The sequence below is a fragment of the Scylla paramamosain genome, chromosome 46, assembly GCF_035594125.1.
Source record: "Scylla paramamosain isolate STU-SP2022 chromosome 46, ASM3559412v1, whole genome shotgun sequence".
NCBI classification, from domain to species: Eukaryota; Metazoa; Arthropoda; class Malacostraca; order Decapoda; family Portunidae; genus Scylla; species Scylla paramamosain.
This window is the reverse complement of record NC_087196.1, coordinates 6,328,358-6,340,857: the sequence shown is the minus strand read 5'-3', so window position 1 is coordinate 6,340,857 and position 12,500 is coordinate 6,328,358. Positions and strand designations below refer to the sequence as shown.

Below are 12,500 nucleotides of genomic sequence, written 5' to 3'. Positions count from 1 at the left end.
GTTGTTGTTGTTGTTGTTGTTGTTGTTGTTGTTGTTGTTGTTTTCTTCGTCGTTTTCTTTTCGTTAACTTTATTATTATTATTGTTATTATTATTATTATTATTATTATTATTATTATTATTATTATTATTATCATTATTGTTATTATTGTCATCGTTATCGTTGGTCTTGTTCTTGTTATTGTTATTGTTGCTGTTGTTGATGTTGATGTTGTTGCTGCTGCTTCTGGTATTACTGTTATTTCCTCCTCCTCCTCCTCCCCCTCCTCCACTTCTCCCACACCCACCCTTCCTCCAGCCACATTTACTCTGTCGTACGCATTCTTATTCAAATTCGTACACAGCTATTTATTATTATCATTATTTCTGTTCGGTGTGTTTTTGTGTCGCCGCCTTTCATCAGAGCCAGGCGTGAAATACGAGTGTGCTAGGCGACAGGGAGAGGCAGGGAGAGAATTGGATGCCTTTTCTTGGTAGTGGCGCCCTTCTCATTCACTCCTCTATAGATTTTCCTGGTTATTGTTTATTTGTGTGTCTTTTTTTTTTTCTGTGTGTGTGTGTGTTTTTTTTTTTGTCTATTAGTGTGATTGAAATTATGTGAATCAGTGCTGCTATTATTATTACTATTATTGTTTATGTTGCTTCTACGACTACTGCTACTACTACTACTACTACTACTACTACTACTACTGGGGCTTTATATATTGTATTTGTTGTTGTTACTTCTTTCATTTTTTATTTATATTTTGTTTTCTTTTTTCTCTTTCTTTTTTTTTGTTTGTTTCTTGTTTTTTGTCTTCTTCTTTTTCTTCTTCTTCTTCTTCTTCTTCTTCTTCTTCTTCTTCTTCTTCTTCTTCTTCTTCTTCTTCTTCTTCACCATCACCACCTTCATCCTCACCATCACCACTGCTATCGTCATCATCATAATCTTTTCCTCATTATCAAAGTTTATTTATTTTTTCATTTCATTGCCATTTTTTTTCACCACCACCACCACCACCACCACCACCACCACCACCACCACCCATCTATCAAGTTCCCAGTGAATTTAAAGCAATACTACCTTGACTGAGTGAAGACTTCTAACCTTTAAGTCTTTCCTGGGCCTCTTTATCACAGCTGATGTACTACGTTAGATTTATGACTGTACACACACACACACACACACACACACACACACACACACACACACACACACACACACACACAAACAGACAGAAATTAAAACCCACAAGTATAAAAGAAGGAAAAGTTAGAGAGAGAGAGAGAGAGAGAGAGAGAGAGAGAGAGAGAGAGAGAGAGAGAGAGAGAGAGAGAGAGAGAGAGAGAGAGAGAGAGAGAGAGAGAGAGAGAGAGAGAGAGAGAGAGAGAGAGAAAGTTATTTAAACTGGAAGGATTAATGAAAGAAAGAGAAAAAAAAAACTACTGCGAGATTAAAAGCTGCAGATGGATATGAGAGAGAGAGAGAGAGAGAGAGAGAGAGAGAGAGAGAGAGAGAGAGAGAGAGAGAGAGAGAGAGAGAGAGAGAGAGAGAGAGAGAGAGAGAGAGAAGAGTAAAATTCCTTCGCACCTTCCCGTCCTTTCTTGGCCATTTCCATGAACCGAAGAGTCTCATGGGAAAAACGAACATGTATTAAGATAGTGTTATTATGAGACCCTTTATATCTACGCGGCCAGAGACACAGGGAGAGAGAGAGGGAGGGAAAAAGAAAAGAGGGAAATGGACCAAGAGAGCAGAAGGAAGGAGGGGGAAGAGCAGGAGGGAAGTAAAATAGACCATAAAGTGTTAGAAAACTGAAAGGGTCTGTCGTTGGATATTTTCTCTAAGTGCGGTGCCTCTAGTCAGCGAGAATTTGGGAAGAGAAGTGAGAGAGAGAGAGGGAGGGAGAGAGAGAGAGAGAGAGAGGGAGAGCGCAGGAAGATGATGGGCTAAATGATCTTTTCTCTCAATCCTACCATGTGAAAATTTGGGTTTTGTTGCGGTACAAAGGTGTTTTCTTGTTTTTCTCTTGTGTTCCTCTTGTTTCCTGCCCCCCCCACTCATTGTCCTCCCTCCTCCCTCGTGCGGCGCGTGTTAATGAGGAAGGTGTGTTTGTCTTTTGTTTACCTGGGCAAGGCTTGATTGGGGGAGGGAAAGTGAAATGATTGGAAAGAAACGTGATGGAACGGTATTTTTTTTGTTGGTTTTTGGTTTTATTTTTTGTTTCTCTCTCTCTCTCTCTCTCTCTCTCTCTCTCTCTCTCTCTCTCTCTCTCTCTCTCTCTCTCTCTCTCTCTCTCTCTCTCTCTCGTGCAATATAACAAAAAATAAACAGATAAATGAAATAAATCAATAAATCTATAAATAAAACAAATGAATAAATCAATGTAATGAAATAAATATAAAAAATAATAAGTAAAAGATAAATAAATGCGATAATAAGAATTAAGATAAATGAATGAACACATGAATCAATAAATAAACTGTTTTAACCCTTCCTTTACAAAAAAAAACATATCACTTTGAGTTCGCTGTAATCTTCAAGCTGTGTCAAGAATGTATTTAAACTAATATTGTGCTACTTAAGTGTTTAATATGGTAATTTCAAAGGATATCAGGGAATGTACATGTTGGTAATAGAAAAATAGTGTTTGTATGCACGCACTTTTGAATCTGATATTTGTGATGTAGATGATAAAAACGTTAATTATCATTTTCACAATTGGCAGAATCTGTTTGGTTGATTTGATGAAATTATGCTCATTAAACGTCACCTGTGCCACCTCGTGCATGATACCTGGATGTAATTAGTGGCGGCTGTTATATAGGTGGTGAAACTCGCCACTAAAATGATACTTCTTCACCACCACCACCACCACCACCATCATAATCTTTTGTTCTCATTTTCCGCTTTTTTGTATGACTTTTTTTTCCCACCACTGTAATCTCAAAAATTCCTGACTCCATCGAAAGTTATCAGTAAAAAAAAAAAAAAAAAAAGAAAAAAAAAATATTCCCCATGTTGTGTCTTTCTTGCTCTGAAAAAATAAAGAAGACACCCGTTTTCTAAGAGCAGCGCAGTTTCTTCTTGATATTTTTCTTACTATTTCCTTGCAGTGAATGTTACGGTTCACTGCCACATATGGGAGTCCAGGGCCTGCTAAAGCTGTGTAATCTGACCTGCTCATGCTCTTCTCGCCAACACACAAGGTCAGTTTCTAGATAAGGCCGCACACACACGCACAAACGCATATGCTGAACACACAAGACTGCAGAAAATTGTCCTCCCTCTTTACTACATGACTTTAGAAAACGGGATGAGAAAGGCGGAGAAAACGAGAGTATCGGGGCAGGAGTATAGTAGTTGCATTACCGGGAATAGCAAGGAGTTTGTTGGTGTAAAGCCGAGTGACATTTGCTATAAAAAGCGTGGCTGCTATCATAGAAAACGAGCGTCTCACTGAAAGCAGGAGTATTTCCACGTCGCAAAAAACGGGAGGTGGTGTAAAAAGTAGAATATTGGATACGGAAAAGTGGAAAGAAACGGCGTGATTAAATAAAAGAGGTAAAAAAACTGATAGTATTGTAAAAAATGAACAAAATAATTCTACTGCGTATAGGTGTTAGAGAAAACGGTTATTTGTTGTAAAAGTTTAAAGAATCATAATAAAACTAAGGAAGAGACGTCATGATTAAAAAAAAGGGGGGGAAAGAAACTGATAGTATCGTAAAAAATTAAGAAAACAATTTTATTATGTATCGGTATTAGAGAAAACGTTTATTTGTTGTAGAAATTTAAAGAATCATAATAAAAGAAAGAAAGAAACCGTGATTTAAAAAAAGAAAAAGGAGATATTCGAGAAAAAACTTTTATTTGTTATAGAAATAAAAAAAAAAACATGATAGAAACAAAGAGAAACGTCGTGATGGGAGAAAAAATGAAAATTGATAGCTTCGTAAAGAAATGAACCAAACGATTCCATTTGGTCTAAAAACGAAGCTATTAGAAAAAAAAAGACGTACATACAAAACAAAACAGTTATGTATTTGTTACAGAAATAGATAAATAAGAAAATATCGAGATAAAAACAAATAATCAAAATGAAAAAAAAAACTGATAGCAAACTAAAACGAATAAAACAATTCCATTACGTATAAAAGACGAGAAACTGTTAGGGGAAAAAAACATGTACACAAAAAAAATAAATAAAAATAAATAAATAAATAAACACGTAAGAGAAAGAAACACATCATGATAAAAAAAAAAGAACAATACAATTCCATTACGTATAAGAACTAAACTAAAAAAAAAAAAAGTTCGTCAGATATTCACGTTAAAAAAATCGCAATAAAAAAGAAAAGAATTGGAAAAAGAAAAATTAGTATCCATCATTTGCTTACAGAACGAGATTTAAACAAAGGAGGATATAGTGTTATGAAAAATATATATGTTTGTTATAAAAAGAACGTTTTGATGGACTGTGATAAAAACAGATCGTATCGTTACAAATAAATAAACAAATAACATAAAATAAAAGGGAAAGAAACTACAAGATGAAAGAAGAAATAAATAGATAGATAAAAAAGACTACTGGATAAAAGATAACTATAGAAAAGAAAGTGTAAGAGAGAGAGAGAGAGAGAGAGAGAGAGAGAGAGAGAGAGAGAGAGAGAGAGAGAGAGAGAGAGAGAGAGAGAGAGAGAGAGAGAATGGGCGTCATAGAAAACAGGGTGAAAGAAAACGGAATTCCCTTACCTTCCCTATCTCATAAAAATACACGGCCATAATTAAAGCAAAACAAAACGGTAATTATCAGAAAGAAAAAGGATACACTGTAGGTAAAAAATATATATAGAGAGAAAACAATAAAAAAATAAAAGAAAATGCGAGTCTTGCAAAAAATTATTCTCTACAAAACTAAATATCCTTAAATAAAATAACGTATACTGCCCATTAACTATATGAAAAGAAAACGAAGGTATTAGATGAAAAGAAAACGAAGCTAATGAACAAAAAAGAAAATTAAGCTACTGAAAAAGGAGAAAATAAAGGTATTGAACAAAAAGAAAACGAAGGTATTCAACAAAAAGAAAACGAAGGAATTAAACAAAAAGAAAACGAAGCTATTAAACCGAAAAAAAAGGATAAACTATTAAAAAAAAAAATACACACACAAAAAAAAAGTCATAGAAAACGAAACTCAAAGAAAATGAAGCGTAACACACTCACGTCCCCGCACAGTATTGCCAACTTAGGGAGTGCTTGCTTGTATCCGCGCAGCTGGCAACACTGATTCCAAAGATATTACTATTATTAAAACGTGCATCCAATCTGAATTTGAACGAAGGTTTCTTAAGCTTATGGAAATTACCTTGAGGGAGTGAAGGGGGGAGGGGGTAGGGGAGGAGGGAAAGAGGAGGAAAGTGAGAGGTAAAAGAACGAGGGAATGAAGGAATGGGAGTGAGGAAAGGAGGGAAAGAGGAGAGTAGGAAGAGAACGAGGTGATGAAAAGAGGAGAGGGTGATGGAGGTGGAGGGGAGGGAAAGAGGAGGGAAGAGAAGGAATGGAAGACAGAGGGAGGAAGATTAGGAAAGTGGAGAAAAGAAAAAAATGGAAAGGAAAGTAGGAGAAAGTAAGAGGAAAAGGAGAAGAGAATTAAGCAGGGGAAGGAGGAAAACGAGAAAAAAGTGAGATGATGGAGGAAAAAGAAAGAAAGTGAGGGTAGAGATAATTATGGAGGGAAATGGGAGAGTGAGGGGAAGGAAGGTAGGTGAGGAAAGAAGAGGGGAAAAGGTGGTGATGGTGGATGACGAAAGGGAAAGAATGAAGGGAAGGGGAAACAAGGGGAGGGAGAGTGAGGGGAAAGAAACAGATGATGAAAAGAGGAAGAGAGAATGAAATGATGGAAAGGAAGGGGGAGAGAAAGGGGTAGATGTGGGAGATGGAGGTGATAAGGGGGGAGATGAGGGGAGAGATGGAGGGGGAGAAGGAATTATTGAGGTGATGATGAATGTGAGGGGAAAACTGGGAGGGGGAGGAGAGGAAGGGGAAAGAGAGGGGAGGAGGGAGGAGAGTGAGGGGGAAAAAGAATCGAGGTATGTATGAATATTTTTGTTTTTTATTGTAATTATTTTCTAACATATATATTTATTACTTTTTTTCTCATCTTCATTTTTCATTCTTTATCTTTCTCCTTCCTTTTATTCATTTTTCTTATAACTTCTATTTTCTTTTAGTATTATCTTCCCCTATTTTTCTTTTCTTTGGTCTTTTTCATTCTTTTCTCTTCTACCTCTTCATTCGTTCATTTTTTTTATCAATCTTCCTTCTCTTCTCTTCTTCATCCATTTTTTCATTGCTTATTTTCTAATTTATCCTCTCCCTTCTCTTCTCTCCTCTGCTTCATTCACTCGTTCATTCTGTCGTTCTGTCTTATTTTCTATCAGTTCTCTTCTCTTCCTTCTTCTTCTTCTTCATTCATTGTTTCATCCTCTATTTTGTTTATCAACGTTCCTTCTATTCTCCTCCATTTATTCTCCTTAATTTTCGGATCATTCTTCCTTCTCTTCTTCCCTTTTTTTATTCATTTTATCCATTCTTCCATTCACTGTTTTCTTTCGTACCATTCCACTTCCTTCTCTTCTTCTCTCCTCCATTCATTCTTTCATCCTGTCCTCTGTTCACCATCCACTGTTTCTCACCTCTTTTCTCATTCCCTTCTTTATTCACACGTTTATTATCACTTCCCATTTTTCCCACTCTTATCTGTTATTATTATTATTGTTATTTACCGATAAGTAATTTTCACCTCCCTCCTTCGCACCTGTAATTATTTCCTTCAGGTATGTGTCGTGTTCATTATCAATTTATATTGTTTATTTATCTCGTTTATTAATGAGAATTTCCATTACAAATTAAGACAAGAGAGAAGTAATGACTCAAAGACGAAGGATTAAAGGAAGAACAAATAAATAGAAAGAAAAAGAGTTAAAAAAAAAGACGAAGAAGACCTAAGCAAGTGAGTAAATGAAAGGAAATGACGTAGATAATGATAGAAATGAGAGATAGAAGAAGATGATGAATGGAATAAGATTAATGATACGAGGAAGACATAATAGTGCGAAAAAGGGAGAAAGGAAAGACAACAACATAGAAAGAAGACATAGGAAACAATCAAAAGACGTAAGTAAAAGGGAAAAGACACAGAAGATAATAAAAAAAATAAAGAAAAATAAAAAGAAGGTGGATGGAAATAAACCTGAAGAATATCACGAGAATGGAAAAGGAAGAAGCAAAAGACGAGAAAATTTAAGAAAAGACATTAAGGAAAACACAAAAAACGTAACAAAATGAAAAATAAAACAATAAAGGGACAAAACAAGACAAAAGCACAAGAAAAAGAAGAAAAATATAGCAAGAAGAGACGGAAATAAGAGGAGATGACAATACGACGTAATAAGTAATAAGAGACAAGACGTGGCAAGAGAAAGAGACATAGCAAATAGATGATAAAGGACAGGAGAAGAAGAAAAGATAAAAAAAATAAGAAGGAAAGGCAGGAAGACAAAGAAAACATGAAGAATGACATGAAGAAGAAAAAAACGTAGAAAAAAGAAAACAGCAAATAAAACAGATTACATGAGAGAGAGAGAGAGAGAGAGAGAGAGAGAGAGAGAGAGAGAGAGAGAGAGAGAGTCACACCCACATTATAAATCACCAGGTAAAATAAGACGAAAGAAAATGGAACACCTTTAATTAACACTGGGATGATTCAGGCGACCAATCAGAGACCGCCACGTCACGTCACGATGCAGCTGACAGCCAATCAGAGCCAAGGACTGCAGGATGACGAGCCAATCAGCTTGCGAGATAAGGTTCCCGAGCTGCGAGACTGAAGCTTCGAATGAGATGAATGAATGACACACCAGAGAGAGAGAGAGAGAGAGAGAGAGAGAGAGAGAGAGCGTCTGGATTCAAGAGTAATATGAGAGGAAATATTATGGAAGAAGAGGAGGAGGAGGAGGAAGAAGAAACGAGAACAAGAAATAAATAAAAAGGTTAATAAAAACAAGAAAAACAAAATTTATAACAACAACAGCAAAATGAAAAAGATAAATAATCAGGAATAAAAAAGAAACACACACAAAGAAAGAAAGAAGCAGGAAATAGAGAAAAACAAAGAGAACAATGAAGGAAATGATGAAGACACGGCAATGCACAATCAGGAATAAGAAAAAAAAATGAAAGGACAAAGGAGAAGAAAGAGAGAGAGAGAGAGAGAGAGATAAAAAAAAAACTCATAATCTACTGAAACCAAATACACACAAAAAAAAAAAATAGCAAAGAAAACGAATAAATACCACCACTAAGTAATAAATGAATGAACAGAATGAACAGATCAATGAACAAATAAACAAACACGAGTGAAAAATATCGAGGCAAGATTTATACAAGAGAAGAGATCAGTAACTTTTTTTTTCCCTCATACTTTCGTTCAGCAAAAGAGAAAACGAAATATAACGCAGCGTGAAATGATTTGGTTTCATAAATTTAAGTTTTCATTCCCAACGTGTTATTTTTTTTGCAGATTAATTGTGATTCGCTTCTGTGTTGTCTGTAATACTGGAAACTATGTCATGTTGCGGAGGTAGAGTTATTCTGTGTATGTGCGTGTGTGTGTGCGTGCGTGTGTGTGTGTGTGTGTGTGTGTGTGTGTGTACCTTGTATTAAACTGTATATGCTCGTAATCTTGTTCCGAGGTTTACATTCATTGATTGGCGTGTGTGTGTGTGTGTGTGTGTGTGTGTGTGTGTGTGTGTGTGTGTGTGTGTGTGTGTGTGTGTGTGTGTGTGTGTCGTTATGTATTAGTATGTGCGTATAATTATATTCCATGGTAATTTTTTTCTAATAATGTAAAGTGTGTGTGTGTGTGTGTGTGTGTGTGTGTGTGTGTGTGTGTGTGTGTGTGAGCGGTAATTGTGACAAATACAAACCAAAACCTCAACACATCACAAACCCTAAAGAGGAGGAGGAGGAGAAGGAGGAAGAGGAGGAGGAGGAGGAGGAGGAGGAGGAGGAAGCAAAGAGAGAAAAAGAGGAAAAAGAAGAGGAAGGAGAAGAAGAAGAACAACAATAATAATAATAACAACAACAACAATAACATCAACAACAACAACAACAACAACAACAACAACAACAACAACAACAACAACAACAACAACATCCCAGCACACCCCAAATTAAAACTCCCTTTAAAACCCTCCCCCCACCCACAGGAGGTACTGGTATGCAGGGGCCATGGGGGGGAGGGGGGTAATAGTGGTAGAAGTGGCATGCTTGTTAAATGGTTGGTATAATTTGGTATTTTAGCGTTATTATATTGTGCATTATGGGAACAGTGAGTCATAAAGAGTAGTTGTTGCTGTTTATTAAGTGGCTTTCTCGCTTAACTGTTCGTGAGAGAATGAGTTTTTTTTTTAATATTTCAATTTTTATTTTTATTTCTTCATTTCATTTTTTTTTAGGTAATCTTTGTTTTTTTCCTCCCTTTTTTTTTCTCTTTTTTTATTTATTTATTTTTTTGTGTGTGTTTGGTAAAGGTTTGTTGCATTCATAGTCTTCTTTTTACATTGTTTTCGTTTTTTTTTGTTTTTGTTTCTCTGTTTCTTTCTCTTTTTATGAGGTAAACTTTTTCTTTTTGTATTCATGGTTATTAACCCACCGCTTAGTGTGTGTGTGTGTGTGTGTGTGTGTGTGTGTGTGTGTGTGTGTGTGGATGGAACTTGTTTTTACATGTTTGGTGGATAGTATTGTGTGTGTGTGTGTGTGTGTGTGTGTGTGTGTGTGTGTGTGTGTGTATCAAACAGCCACGTATGTTTGTAATATAACTATGCTGTTTGAGTTAACTTTACTAATCTAACTACAGGAACAGAGAGAGAGAGAGAGAGAGAGAGAGAGAGAGAGAGAGAGAGAGAGAGAGAGAGAGAGAGAGAGAGAGAGAGAGACTACAGAACAAGAGAAATGTGTGTGTGTGTGTGTGTGTGTGTGTGTGTGTGTGTGTGTGTGTGTGTGTGTGTGTGCCACCCTCCACACATCTGCTGCTCAAGACCTGGAGGATTAACCGTCAAAGCAACACTGCAAGCCACACCTGAGAGGCAGAGTTGGGTGGCGAGGCGCGACGGTCACAGAGAGAGGGAGCGGCTGACTGTAAATGACGAGATGATGAATGAATGAACGAGTACATGGGTGGAATGAGTGAATGGTTGGATAAATAAATGGGTGATTGAAAGATTGGATGGGTAAATGGGTGGATGGGTGGATCAATATGTGATTGTTTGGATGGGTGGATTGATGAATAAATGGGTGAATAGATGAATTTGTGAATAAGTAAATGGATTAATGACTGAATGACTGAGTGACGAGTATATCATGTATGTTTGTATGAATACGTATATGTATTTATTTATATTCATAGTACCTTCTCCTAATCTCCCAGCAGGTTACGATAAATATAATTACTTGCATATGTATTTAAATAACTATATCTATATTTGCACTAGCTCCTCCCCGCTGTACTTTAACCATAACTATTTACAAGTATATATGTACAATTAGTAGCAACAGGAAGTAGTATATATATTTTTTTAACATGTATCTTTATGTATATATTGATAAGAACAGCACCTTATAACACACGCAGGATATAGATAGATAGATAGATAAAATAAATAGATAGTTTTATTGACAGGTGCTAAAAAGAACAGGGACAGACAGGTAAGGGTACAAGCAAAGTAGACAGGACAAAGGTAGGGGGTAGACAGAAGGGCAGGGGGCAGGCAGGGTGAGCTAGACAGGGTAAGTAGGTAAGTAGGAGTAGGGAGGTTGAGTAAAGACCTTGGTATGGACAGGCAGGGGTTGGCAGGGGTAGGCAGGGTTAGGTGAGCTAATCCCTCACACCTTCCTTCATCCCTCACGCTGCCGTCACCCTGCCTGGCAACTCATTATTCACCCTGAGCGGGATACATTAGAGAAAAATTCACTCAACGGCGGCAGGGTGAGGGGAAAGAAGGGTGCAGAGAGAGAGAGAGAGAGAGAGAGAGAGAGAGAGAGAGAGAGAGAGAGAGAGAGAGAGAGAGAGTTGAAAATTGTTGGTGTGCTTACAATAATGATTCACGTTTAATGAAAAATAAATATGTAAATAAATCTTTGGGGAACGTGAAACATACTTAGGGTACCAGTTACACACACACACACACACACACACACACACACACACACACACACACACACACACACACACAGTAATTGGCACGCAGATTGTCAACACCATCAGTCTTGACTATTCCCTATCCTCCTCCTCCTCCTCTTCCTCCTCTTCCTCCTCCTCCTCTCCTCTCCCCCTCCTCCTCCTCCTCCTCCTCCTCCTCCTCCTCCTCCTCTCTAACTGGCTGATTGGGTCCTATTAACACCAGCCAATCAGAGACGAGGAAATCAGCACATGCGAGTCTAATGGTTGTTAGTAGAAATTTGATAATTCTAATTCAGACTTAACTTGTTGATTTTTTTTTTCTCCTCGCAACTTTCTCTGTGTGTGTGTGTGTGTGTGTGTGTGTGTGTGTGTGTGTGTGTGTGTGTGTGTAACAGGTCACATACACGAGTTTACTAATGAGCGTGAAAGTCATAACACATACACACACACACACACACACACACACACTGCAACACTGTCTCATTCTGCAACACAGCATTTTCCTTTATTTCTTTTATTTCTTTCCCTTTTTTCCTCAGGTCCAAATCTTTTCACTATTAATTTCTCCAATTTTTACCTCCTTTATCACTTTCTTTCTCCATTCCTCACGTTTTTAACCGTTTCTTTCCTTTTTTCCCCTTTTCATCTCTTTTCTTTCCATCCTTTCCTTCCTCCTCTCTTCCCCAATCATTCTCATCCATCGTTTTTCCCTTTCTTTTCCTTTTCCCTTTATTACTTCTTTGTCTTTCATCTTCTCTCTTTTCCCTCGTATTACATTCCTTTCCCTTCCTTCCTTCTCTTTCTCCCTTCCCTTTCTCCCTTCCCTTTCTCCCTTCCCTTTCTCCCTTCCCTTTCTCTCCCTTCCCTTTAAATTCGTGCAAAGGTTTTACTCTCCTGTTTGTTTTGTTGTTATTTCAGTCTGTTCATTCCAGTCGCAAGGATTAACGCTCTCTCTCTCTCTCTCTCTCTCTCTCTCTCTCTCTCTCTCTCTCTCTCTCTCTCTCTCTCTCTCTCTCTCTCTGTTTTGCCGTACGCCATTAGTTTTATGGTGCAGTGTTTATATCTTCGCAGAGAGAGAGAGAGAGAGAGAGAGAGAGAGAGAGAGAGAGAGAGAGAGAGAGAGAGAGAGAGAGAGAGAGAGAAGGATGTATAAAAAAAAGGAAAAAAATATATAAAGAAGGGAAAGAAGAAAGGAAGGAGAGAACGAGGAATAAAAAGATAAACAAGACAATTAAGAGGAAATGAAGAGTAAACCACGAGAGAGAGAGAGAGA

The 12,500-nt window shown here is 37.2% G+C and overlaps 1 protein-coding gene and 1 long non-coding RNA gene across 2 annotated transcripts in view; one reads left to right on the top strand and one right to left on the bottom strand.

The window, feature by feature from the left end:
* The window catches only part of LOC135094692 (uncharacterized), a 199,737-nt gene that overhangs the window by 118,459 nt on the left and 68,778 nt on the right, over positions 1–12,500 (top strand). Inside the window, exon 6 of the mRNA XM_063995006.1 lies at positions 3,096–3,188. The gene's annotated coding sequence lies outside the window, so the exon portion shown is untranslated. The remainder of the gene's footprint in view (positions 1–3,095; positions 3,189–12,500) is intronic.
* LOC135094693 (uncharacterized) overlaps positions 1–12,500 on the bottom strand; it is a 91,894-nt gene that overhangs the window by 12,718 nt on the left and 66,676 nt on the right. The window lies entirely within an intron of this gene.